The sequence below is a fragment of the Mandrillus leucophaeus genome, unplaced genomic scaffold (genome assembly GCF_000951045.1).
Source record: "Mandrillus leucophaeus isolate KB7577 unplaced genomic scaffold, Mleu.le_1.0 Scaffold56, whole genome shotgun sequence".
Lineage (NCBI taxonomy): Eukaryota > Metazoa > Chordata > Mammalia > Primates > Cercopithecidae > Mandrillus > Mandrillus leucophaeus.
In genome coordinates this window covers 3,757,381-3,767,850 of record NW_012106030.1, presented here as the reverse complement: position 1 = coordinate 3,767,850, position 10,470 = coordinate 3,757,381, and the positions used below count along the sequence as shown (strand labels likewise).

The 10,470-nt window shown below is 41.5% G+C and overlaps 1 long non-coding RNA gene across 2 annotated transcripts in view; it reads right to left on the bottom strand.

Annotated features, from left to right (window-relative positions):
- Window positions 1-10,470, bottom strand: part of LOC105552489 — a 562,990-nt gene that overhangs the window by 413,032 nt on the left and 139,488 nt on the right. For both annotated transcript variants that reach the window (XR_001008022.1, XR_001008021.1), the window contains exon 4: window positions 3,245-3,328. This is a non-coding gene — a long non-coding RNA (uncharacterized LOC105552489). The remainder of the gene's footprint in view (window positions 1-3,244; window positions 3,329-10,470) is intronic.

Below are 10,470 nucleotides of genomic sequence, written 5' to 3'. Positions count from 1 at the left end.
GTAATGATCATTGGTATAAAAATTGTACTTTTCTTTTTTTTCAGACTGAGTTTTACTCTTATTGCCCAGGCTCAGTGCAATGGCACGATCTCAGCTCACTGCAACCTCCACCTCCCGGGTTAGAGCGATTCTCCCGCCTCAACCTCCTGAGTAGCTGGGATTACAGGTACGCGCCACTACGCCAGGCTAATTTTGTATTTTTAGTAGAGATGGGGTTTCTCCATGTTGGTCAGTCTGGTCTCGAACTCCCAATGTCGGGTGATCAGCCCAGAGTGCTGGGATTACAGGCGTAAGCCACCTCGCCCGGCCAAAAACTGTACTTTTTTTCGGAGAGGTGGGTACGGAGTCTTACTCTGTCTCCTGGGCTGGAGTGCAGTGGTGCAATCTCAGGTCACTGCAACCTCCGCCTCCTGGGTTCAAACGATTCTCCTACCTCAGCCTCCCGAGTAGCTGGGATTACAGGCACCCGCCACTACACCCAGCTAATTTTTGTATTTTTAGTAGAGACGGGGTTTCACCATGTTGGCCAGGCTGGCCTCGAACTCCTGACCTCATGATTCGCCCACGTCAGTCTCTCAAAGTGTTGTGATTACAGGTGTGAGCCACCATGCACAGCCAAAACTGTACTTCTAAAACACATCCAGTCTCAAATAGGTGTCACATATCCTTGCTACAATGTAGGTTCCACTGTTCTTTTTTGTTTACAACTCCCATACACAACCCTGTTTCTCTTCAAATTAAGAGAAAAGAAGGTAAGATCCCATTAAATCAATTCCTAATTCTGAATCAGGGAAATCTAAGTTGGAAATCCGATTTTCTTCCTTCTGACTTTTCCTTCCCCATTTCCAGGGCTATTTAAGCATAAAAGGAGTGTTAGAGCAGGCAAGAATCAAATAAGACTTGGAAGCGCCCATCGATATGGACTTTAAATTCCCAATCTAAGGCTTAGGCAGTGGGATTTAATAGCTGAGGTAAAGGCTTGTCAGTCAAATGGTCCATTCCAGGAAGAAAACCAATTATTTTTAGGTTTGATGCTAGAATTTAACTGACTTGTGGGAAACAGGAAATGTATCGACATTAATTGCCTTGAAAGCCCATCTGAATTCTTCCAGATTCCTCTCTTCCCCTCCCTGCCCTTGGCTTGCTCGGTGTTCTTTCACCTCCATCGTTACTGTGTAAGGAATTATTGGCAACTAGGCAAGAATGTCCATGAGCCTAATTTGAACTCTGCTGTCTTTCGGCGAAGAAACCAGAATCTAAAACTCTTACATCTCAGTGAGCCCCCAGAACCACCAGGAAAAATGAACTCCCAAAGGCGGAAAAATACCCACAGATTCAATAGGACATGAGTACACAGTGTGTTTCCAGGTCTAGCTCCACATGGCCTTTATACACCAAGTACCACGGGATTAATGCTTGCGATGCTCAACATTGCTTATGCATAGGATTAGATTTATAAATATAAATGAGTAATACTTTCAGCTTATCTTTTCTAAAAATTACTGACATAGCTGTAACAGCCTTAGCCACCAATCAGAAACCTCCTGTTAAAGTTAATATTCTTGCTAGTTTAAAATAGTTAGCTCACTCTGCCTATCTGACAACAAAAGTATTTACAACATCTATAATATCTATATATTCAAACTGCCACAATCATATAATTCATCTACTGAGCAATACCACATATTCTACCAGCATGCGGAGAACCTTTTAAGTATGTGGAAAGACCTAATGAAATGTACATCCTAACCCCAAAAAGGATATGACTTCTTCTATGAGCAATGTTCCACTCAAAATACTATGGGAGGGGCTGGGCACAGTGGCTTACGCCTGTAATTCCAGCACTTTGGGAGTCCGAGGCAGGTGGATCAACTGAGGTTAGGAGTTCGAGACCAACCTGGCCAACATGGTGAAACTCTGTCTTTATTAAAAATAAAAAAAAATTAGCCAGGTGTGGTGGCACATGCCTGTAATTCTAGCTACTTGGGAGGCTGAGGCAGGAGAATCACTCGAACCTGGGAAGTGGACGTTGCAGTGAGCCGAGGTTGTACCACTGTACTCCAGCCTGGGTGACAAGAGCAAAATTCTGTCTCAAAAAAAAAAAAAAAAACTTTGGGAGGGAAAAATAAAATGAAACACAAGTTCTAGAGATACAAAGTTAAACGTGATCATTCAAGGTCTACCTGGCACATGCTCCTTGTATATGCTGTGCTTTTGGTTGGCCATGGCTCACAGTTATCTGAGAATTTACTACATTCAAATGTAGTTTTATGTTGGCCAAAAAAATACAGCTACATGTTTTCACTTTCCAGATATATCGCTGTCCTCCACTCCCTTGGGCTTCTGATATGAAGAACTTGAAAACAGGTTTCTATGAGGCCAACTTGTCTACATCTCTGAGCCTGTTCAGTCAGAGACAGATATGTAGTGCTTTACAAGAATGGCTACCAAGGCCAGGCGCAGTGGCTCATGCCTGTAATCCCAGCACTTTGGGAGACCAAGGCAGGTGGATCACGAGGTCAGGAGATCGAGACCATCCTGGCTAACACGGTGAAACCCCATCTCTACTAAAACACAAAAAAAGTAGCCGGACATGGTGGCAGGTGCCTGTAGTCCCAGCTACTCGGGAGGCTGAGGCAGGAGAATGGCATGAACCCAGGAGGTGGAGCTTGCAGTGAGCCGAGTTCGTACCACTGAACTGCAGCCTGGGTGACTCAGCGAGACTCCATCTCAAAAAAAAAAAGATGCAGAAACAAACATGATTGGAGGAATCTAGGGGGAGAGGCAGAAATGAATATTGGCTTACTAGATCTCCTTTTAACCAAACTCATTAGATTCTCAGGCATAAATCAAATGTTGCTTTTTAAAAACCGTGTCAAGGTACATCATGGAACAGTGTGTCTCCTATTCCTACCATTTCAGATAAAGTCTGGTCACTCTTTAACTTCTCTACTTTCCCAGAATATGTGCGTAGCTCTTAACATTAAAATTAGGAAATCTTAACATTGGCCTATGATATCTCCTCATGTTAAAAAATAAAAGGAGAAGAATCGTACATGAACCAAAAATGCTTACGCTGTAAGAAATACTACTGGGAAATGACAAATTTTAAATCCCTTATAATGTGATTATGTCTACTAGCATGAAAAGGGATTATTCGTAACTGAAATAACTGAAATAGAAAATTAAGGAGCAAAACTCTTGGTAAGACAAAATACAGAACAGGTTGGCAGCATTTCCGTACCTGAAGAACACTCATCAATCATTCTGACTGTCTTGTGATAAAGCTTCAGCAAACCCACCAGTAAAATGAGATTGTTGTAGATTCCTATGCATTTAAAAGAGGACAGATATGTCACACTATGCAAAACATGGCATCATGTGATCAGAAAGACATTTAATCATTTGAAGCAGAACAATAAATGTCAGCAAATCCTTTGGAATTTAGTGCTTCTAAGATACACCCTTTAGGATGTTCCTGAAATAGATTTTATGCACCCAACCAATTTTTGTTTCTTCCGTAGTTTCCATTTGCAAAGGGACCTGGGATGTACGGATGACATGTGGGTGACATCGTGCTTGGACAGGAAGCTAAGGGGGGAAAAGACACGTGCAACAGAGAAAAATGCAGCAATGCATTTTCCAGGGCTTTCCTAGAGAGACAGCCACTGACTGCATCACGTCAAAATGAAAGCTTTCCCCAATGGGAACTTTTATTACAGTTCCTATTAAAAGAACAGAAGAAAAAGAGAAAGAGAAAAAAAAAACTTTCCAGTGTTCACAGGAAAAGAATGATTCCCAAATTATGATTTTTGAGAGGGAAAGACTTATTCATGGTAAATATGAAACACATGGTTTTCTCAGAGGATTTTTGTCCACCCTACACAGTAATATCTCTCATATGAAAGGAACAATTATTAACAGTTAAACACAATACCCCTTAGAATGCAGCATATATTTCTGTTTAAAGCCTGAGGTCCCAGGGAGCCTTTAAATAATGATTCCAAAGGGAACTTCCTGCTTCTCACTCTGGAGCAAGCAGAGTAGCCATATCCCACACACTAGAAAATGCAGTTGGGTGGACTTAGCTATCAACAGGATATTTGCCCAGTGGATCCATTTTCAGAATGTGAAGAGAGAAATTTCAGCCAACTGGGAAGGCCAGTGGCCTCATTAGGAAATACGGGACCTATTCATCCATTGTGGGTTGTTTCCGGATTTTTATTTGCCCTCATTGGTGTTTTGCTTTGCTTTATCATCAGGGTGTGGATCTCAGTGGCTCTTAATCCCAGATGTACAGGAGAATCACCTGGGAGGTTAAAGACAACACCCTTCAATGGGCCTCCAGGAGGTTATAATTTTCATCTAGAGTTGAGAACCACTATCCTACCCCCATCTGACTCCAACCTCACCAATCCAGCCTCCAACTTTCAGCCTGACACTATATCATTTAGGCTTCTGATGAGAACTGTCAAGCAAAGCTATCTTTCTTCCTCTTTCTTCACTTACTTTGAGATTTCCAAGAGGCCCTCAAGAGAGTATCAGTCCATTTTCCATGCAGTGCCAAGGATGCTCTATATTGCTACGTGCAGGCTGGATGTTCCAGGCCGTATGGGATATGCAGCTCACTTCCACAGGGTCCCTGGCTCTCCACCCCACCCCCACCGCTATTTTCATGTATGTCACAGGCTTGTGTTGAGGGAAGGCATGGGAGGTCCTATCCAATTTCCTAGCAATCTGTAACACAGGAAAGAGCGCCCTGCAGTCTGTCACTGCGATACAAATGCTTCTCACAAATACCTCAACCATTAGTCTCGCCCTGAACAAACAAACATTGTGCTAGGCAGAGCGCCATTGCCTGGATGACAGGAGAATGTGACTGTAATCGCAATGCCTGTTGAGTGTACGCAGTTATCTTTTAATATTAACGAAAGCTGTATGCAGCAAGCACCCCCACTCCCACCACACACACACAAATCCATATCAGCTGCCTCTCCACCTGACCATTTCTCAGGTAATGAATATGTCCAGGTAAATAAAATAGAGATGGGGTTGCCAGCACCTCCGTAAGATCTAATTCAAATCCTTCATTTTTGGAAAATCCACTCATTTAAACCCAAAATCAGGAACTTTGAAAAAAACAAAAAGTGGCAGCCTTTCAATTTGAAAATATAGTAACTTAACTGATGACTTTAAAAAATTTATAGAAAAGATAGCATTCTAAATTTTGACAAGTATTTTTAAGTCCAAAAAAAATAAATCACTGTGTCCCTCCATTAATTCCAACAATAGTATGTGGCTTTGCACATAACACAATCTAAATATTTATTTGCTTATATTTTGATCTCAGAAGTGGGAAGTCCATAGATTCATATACACTAACAGCTGCTGTTTATTGAATGACTGGTATGTACCAGGCACTTTGCTAAGTGCTTTCCAGGTTTCATTCCATTGAATTCCCTCAACCTGGTGGAGAACAACCAGGTTGTCTATTTTATTGATGAGTCCACGAGGCTTCAATAAATAAAGCAACACATCCAGAGTCCACAAAGCTAGAGGGTGGCTGAGCTGGTACTTGGAGAGAAGTCTGGCTAACTTCAAAGCCCTCAACCACTTATATTAACTATTATAGTACGTTATCCTTTATAAGTAGGTAATGTACTAAGATACCACTACCACCGACACTTTTTTAAAAACAGGGGGCAGAGACAAGCAACCTGAATTCTTATGTAACTTACTTATTTAAAGACTCTGTCTTTATTTTTGAAGACAGGGTCTCTCTCTGTCACCCGGGCTGAAGTGCAGTGGCGTGTGATCACAGCTCACTGCGGCCTCTACCTCCCAGGCTCAATCAATCCTCCTGTGTCCAGAGCAGCTGGGACTGCAGGCATGTGCCACCACACTCCACTAATTTGTCTTATTTTTTGTGGAGACAGGATCTCACTCTATTGCCCAGGCTGGTCTTGAATTCCTGGGCTCAAGCAATCCTCCTGCCTCAGCCTTCCGAAGTGCTGAGATTACAGACATAAGCTACTATGCCTGGCCTGAGTTATTTGACTTTTATTCTTGAGGAAAACATTCATTTTGGAGTGGGGGTGAGAATGTGGGATTTGGAATCTTGTCTCTGACATAAACTGACCACAGGCAAGTTACTGGACCTCAGAGAGTCCACATTCTCTTCTTTGAAATGGAAATAACGACGTCCACCTCATATAGCTGTTAGAAGAACCTACTGAAATAGCCATCTTTGGTACTCACTGTTAGCTTTCTTTCTTCTCTTTATTACTTTTTATTATTTTATTATTATTATTTATTTTAGACAGAGTCTCACTCTGTCACCCAGGCTGGAGTGCAGTGGTGTGACCTCGGCTCACTGCAACCTCCACCTCTTGGGTTCAAGCGATTCTCCTGCGTCACCCTCCTAAGTAGCTGGGATTATAGGCACCTGCCACCGTGCCCGGTTAATTTAATTTTTCTACTTTTTTTATTGTTGTTTTGTTTTATTTTTTAATAGAGATGGGGATTTCACCATGTTGGCCAGGCTGGTCTCGAACTCCTGACCTCAGGTGATCCGCCCACCTCAGCCTCCCAAAGTACTGGGATTACAGGTCTGAGCCACCGTGCCCGGCCTTTCTTTCCTCTCTTAGTCTCAGTGTCCTATTCTGTCAACTAGGGATAACAAACTTCATCATACCAACATAATATTATAAATAGTAGAATTGCTTTGAAAAATAAAGTTATGTTTTAGAGAAGCTTTATTTCAGATCATTAGCACTTTTAAGTGTTCTGACTCCATGAAGAGAAATTATAAATCATCACTTAGTCACCCTGAATAGCTCATATTTAAGAAAGTAGTCTTAACTTTATTATTTTCTAAATTATCTTGATTCATCTGTTTTTCAGCTGTGAGTTCTATTTTGTTTTTTACTTAGTGTTTCAACTAGTCGTTATTAAGCACCCATTAAGTACTCAGGCCCATAGGGAATTTTAAAAGTTGGAAATAGGATTCTTGCACCTAGGAAGGTAAGATATTTGGCTGGGTTTTCTATGCTGGAACAGTTCCTGTATCCCAATTGTAGTGATGGCTACTTGAATCTACAAGGATAACAGAATTTTGTAGAAAAACGTACACCCCCTTCCAAAAAAAGAACGCATGTAAAAATCAGTTAAATCTAAATAAGGTCTCTTACCTGAGTTAATGGCATTATGCCAATGTCAACTTCCTAGTTTTGACTATGTACTAAGGTTATGTAAGGTATTACATTGGCGGATGCTTAGTGAAGGCACATGGGAACTCTCTGGACTATACTGCAATTACCCATGAGTCTTTTTTTTTTTTCTTTTCTTTTTTTTTTGAGACCAAGTTTTGCTCTTGTCTCCCAGGCTGAAGTGCAATGACACGATCTCAGTTCACTGCAACCTCAGCCTCCCAGGTTCAAGAAATTCTCCTGCCTCTGCCTACCAAGTAGCTGGGATTACAAGTGTCAGCCACCATGCCTGGCTAATTATTTTATTTTATTTTGGTAGAGACGGGGTTTCACCACCTTGGCCAGGCTGGTCTTGAACTCCTGACCTCAGGTGATCCGCCCACCTCGGCCTCCCAAAGTGCTGGGATTACAGCGTGAGCCACCGTGCCTGGCCACCTGAATCTTAAAATATAAAAATAAATTAGGTGGGCGCAGTGGCAGCATCTGTAATCCCACCTACTTAGGAGGGTGAGGTGGGAGAATCACTTGAACCTGGAAGGCGGATGTTGCAGTGAGCCAAGATCGCGCCACTGCACTCCAGCCTGGGCAACAGGCGAGACTCTGTCCAAAAAAAAATAATATATATGGCTTATAAGAGGAAGCCTCTTATAAAGTGATATGGAAAGATTTCTAAGATGTATAGTTAAGTGAAAACCAAAAGGAAGATGTTGAAGCATGTATATAATACGCTACCTTTTGTGTAAAAGCAGGAAATACAGAAGAGATACTCATATTCCCACAGAGCATCAGGGAACAATGCAGGCTACATTAGAAACAGGACAGTGGTTACCTGCAGGGACCAGGAAGAAGGGACTTGACAGATGAGGCACAAAGACGAAAGAGAGAACGTTACACTTTTTGGGTTTTGAACCATGTAATGTAATATTTTTCAGAAAAACAAATCAAAAGACAAAAAGAAAAAAACTGATAACAACATAATGATAATACCAATGTGGAAACCTGGGTGTCAGGTCCATTACTGAACAATTTAAATACATTATTTGTGGCCAGGCACAGTGGCTCACACCTGTACTGATATAATCCCAATACTGTGGGAAGCCGAAGTGAGAGGACTGCATAAGGCGGGAGTAACATAGCCAAGACACCATCTCTACAAAAAAATTTTAAGAATTAACTGAGCATGGTGGCATACGCCTGTAGTCCTTGTTACCTGGGAAGCTGAGGGGAGAGGATTCTGTCAGCCTGGGAGTTTGAGGCTGCAGTGAGCTGTGATCGCGCCACTGCACTCCAACCTGGGTGACAAGAGTGAGACCTTGTCTCAAACAAACAAACAAACAAACAAACAAAAAATTATTTCTAGTCCTCAAAAGAGCAACAATTATCTCCTTTCACAGAGGGTAAAACCAAGACTCAAGAATAATTAATTTTTTAAACCTTTTCCTAAGCCCCTGCTCCTTCCATTATAATGGACTTCCCTCCTATTTAAAGTTTGCTGGCCAGACCATGCTACAACTTCGTGTCCTTTTACATGTTTTTTTCTCTGCCTGAAACCCTCTCACCCCTCTTACCTTACTTTATTTGGCTGGAACACCTGTATTCAACCTGAATAAAGCTGAAATAACTAAAAAGAAAACATTTTTAACCTTAAAAGAAAAAGAAGAATCCCTATTAATTATGAATGGGCATAAGTAGATATTCTTTACAAACCTTTAACATCAAATTTCTGAGTGAGGCTGATTCCTAATACTTCTAGAAAGTTCTTTGCCAAATATGAATTAATAAAGAAGTGATAATACCTTTTTAAAAAATATATTACATTCCTTAAAAACTCTTCAGCAAGGTTTTTTAAAATGTCCTTTTCTTTGAAGTATGTTTACCTTAAAAGGTGGAATAAAGTGCACTGTGTTCCCAAGAAACCTTAGTCCTTTGGTGCTAAACTTCCAAACTACTTTGTCACCACTTAATACAGCATGGGTTCCTAGACAGACACAGAGACCTCCTGACTTTAAAAGTTCTGTTATTTACCTTAAAAAGAGTTGTCCTCTAGAGGCCAGGCACGGTGGCTCATGCCTGTTATCCCGGCACTTTAGGAGGCCAAGGCAGGCAGATCATTTGAGGTTAGGAGTTCGAGATCAGCCTGGCCAAAATGGTGAAACCCCGTCTCTACTAAAAATACATAAAAAATTAGCCAGGTGTGATGACACACAGCTGTAATCTCGCTACTCAGGAGGCTGAGGCAGAAGAATCACTTGAACCCAGGAGGCAAAGTTTGCAGTGGGCCAACATCATGCCACTGCTCTCCAGCCTGGGTGACAGAGTGAGAGTCTGTCTCAAAAAAAAAAAAAAAAGAAGAAGAAGAAGAAAGAAGGAAGGAAGGAAGGAAGGAAGGAAGGAAGGAAGGAAGGAAGGGGAAAAGAAGGAAAGAAGGAAGGAAAGAGAGAGAGAGAGAAAGAAAAGAAAGAAAAAGAAAGAAAGAAAGGAAAAGAAAAAAAAGAATTCATCCTCTAGAGAGCATTTTCATAAGTTTCACCAGTTTGATCAACAATAAAATGCAGGTCAGCATGGCATAGAAGTCAAAGGTACATGGGGGCCAGGTGTGGTGGCTTGTGCCTATAATTCCAGTACTGTGGGAGGCCAAGGCAGGATGACTGCTCAAGGTCAGGAGTTCAAGGCCAGCCTGGACAACATAGCAAGACCCCATGTCTACAAAAAAATTATTTAAACAAAAATTAGCTAGGTGTAGTGGCACACACCTACTCGGGAGGCTGAGGCAAGAGGAAGTTTTGAGCCCAGAAGTTTGAGGCTACAGTGAGCCAAGATTGCTCTGTACTCCAGCCTGGGCAACAGAGCGAGACCCTGTCTCTAAGAAAAATAAAACAAGAAAAGAAAAAGATACATGGTCTGAAGTCAGACTCCTGGAGTCAAGTTCTGGCTTTGCCAATTCCTGTGTCCTTGAACAAGATAACTTCTCTGTGTCTCGTTTTCATCATTTGTAAAATGAAGTTTTGCTGGTATCAACCACATGGAGATGTTGGAATAATTAAATAACTAACAACACATGTAAAGGACTTAGGGCAGTGCCTAACATGGGCCAAGTATGAATAAACATCAGTCAGCAGTAATACATAGCTTGGTCATACGGTATATACTTGATAAATAGTGTTAACTCCAAGAAGGAGCTTGTCTATGGTTAAGCTTAAGGAATTTGAAAGAATACAACAGATAGATGAAACATTGAAAACATCAACAATGTAAGGATGGG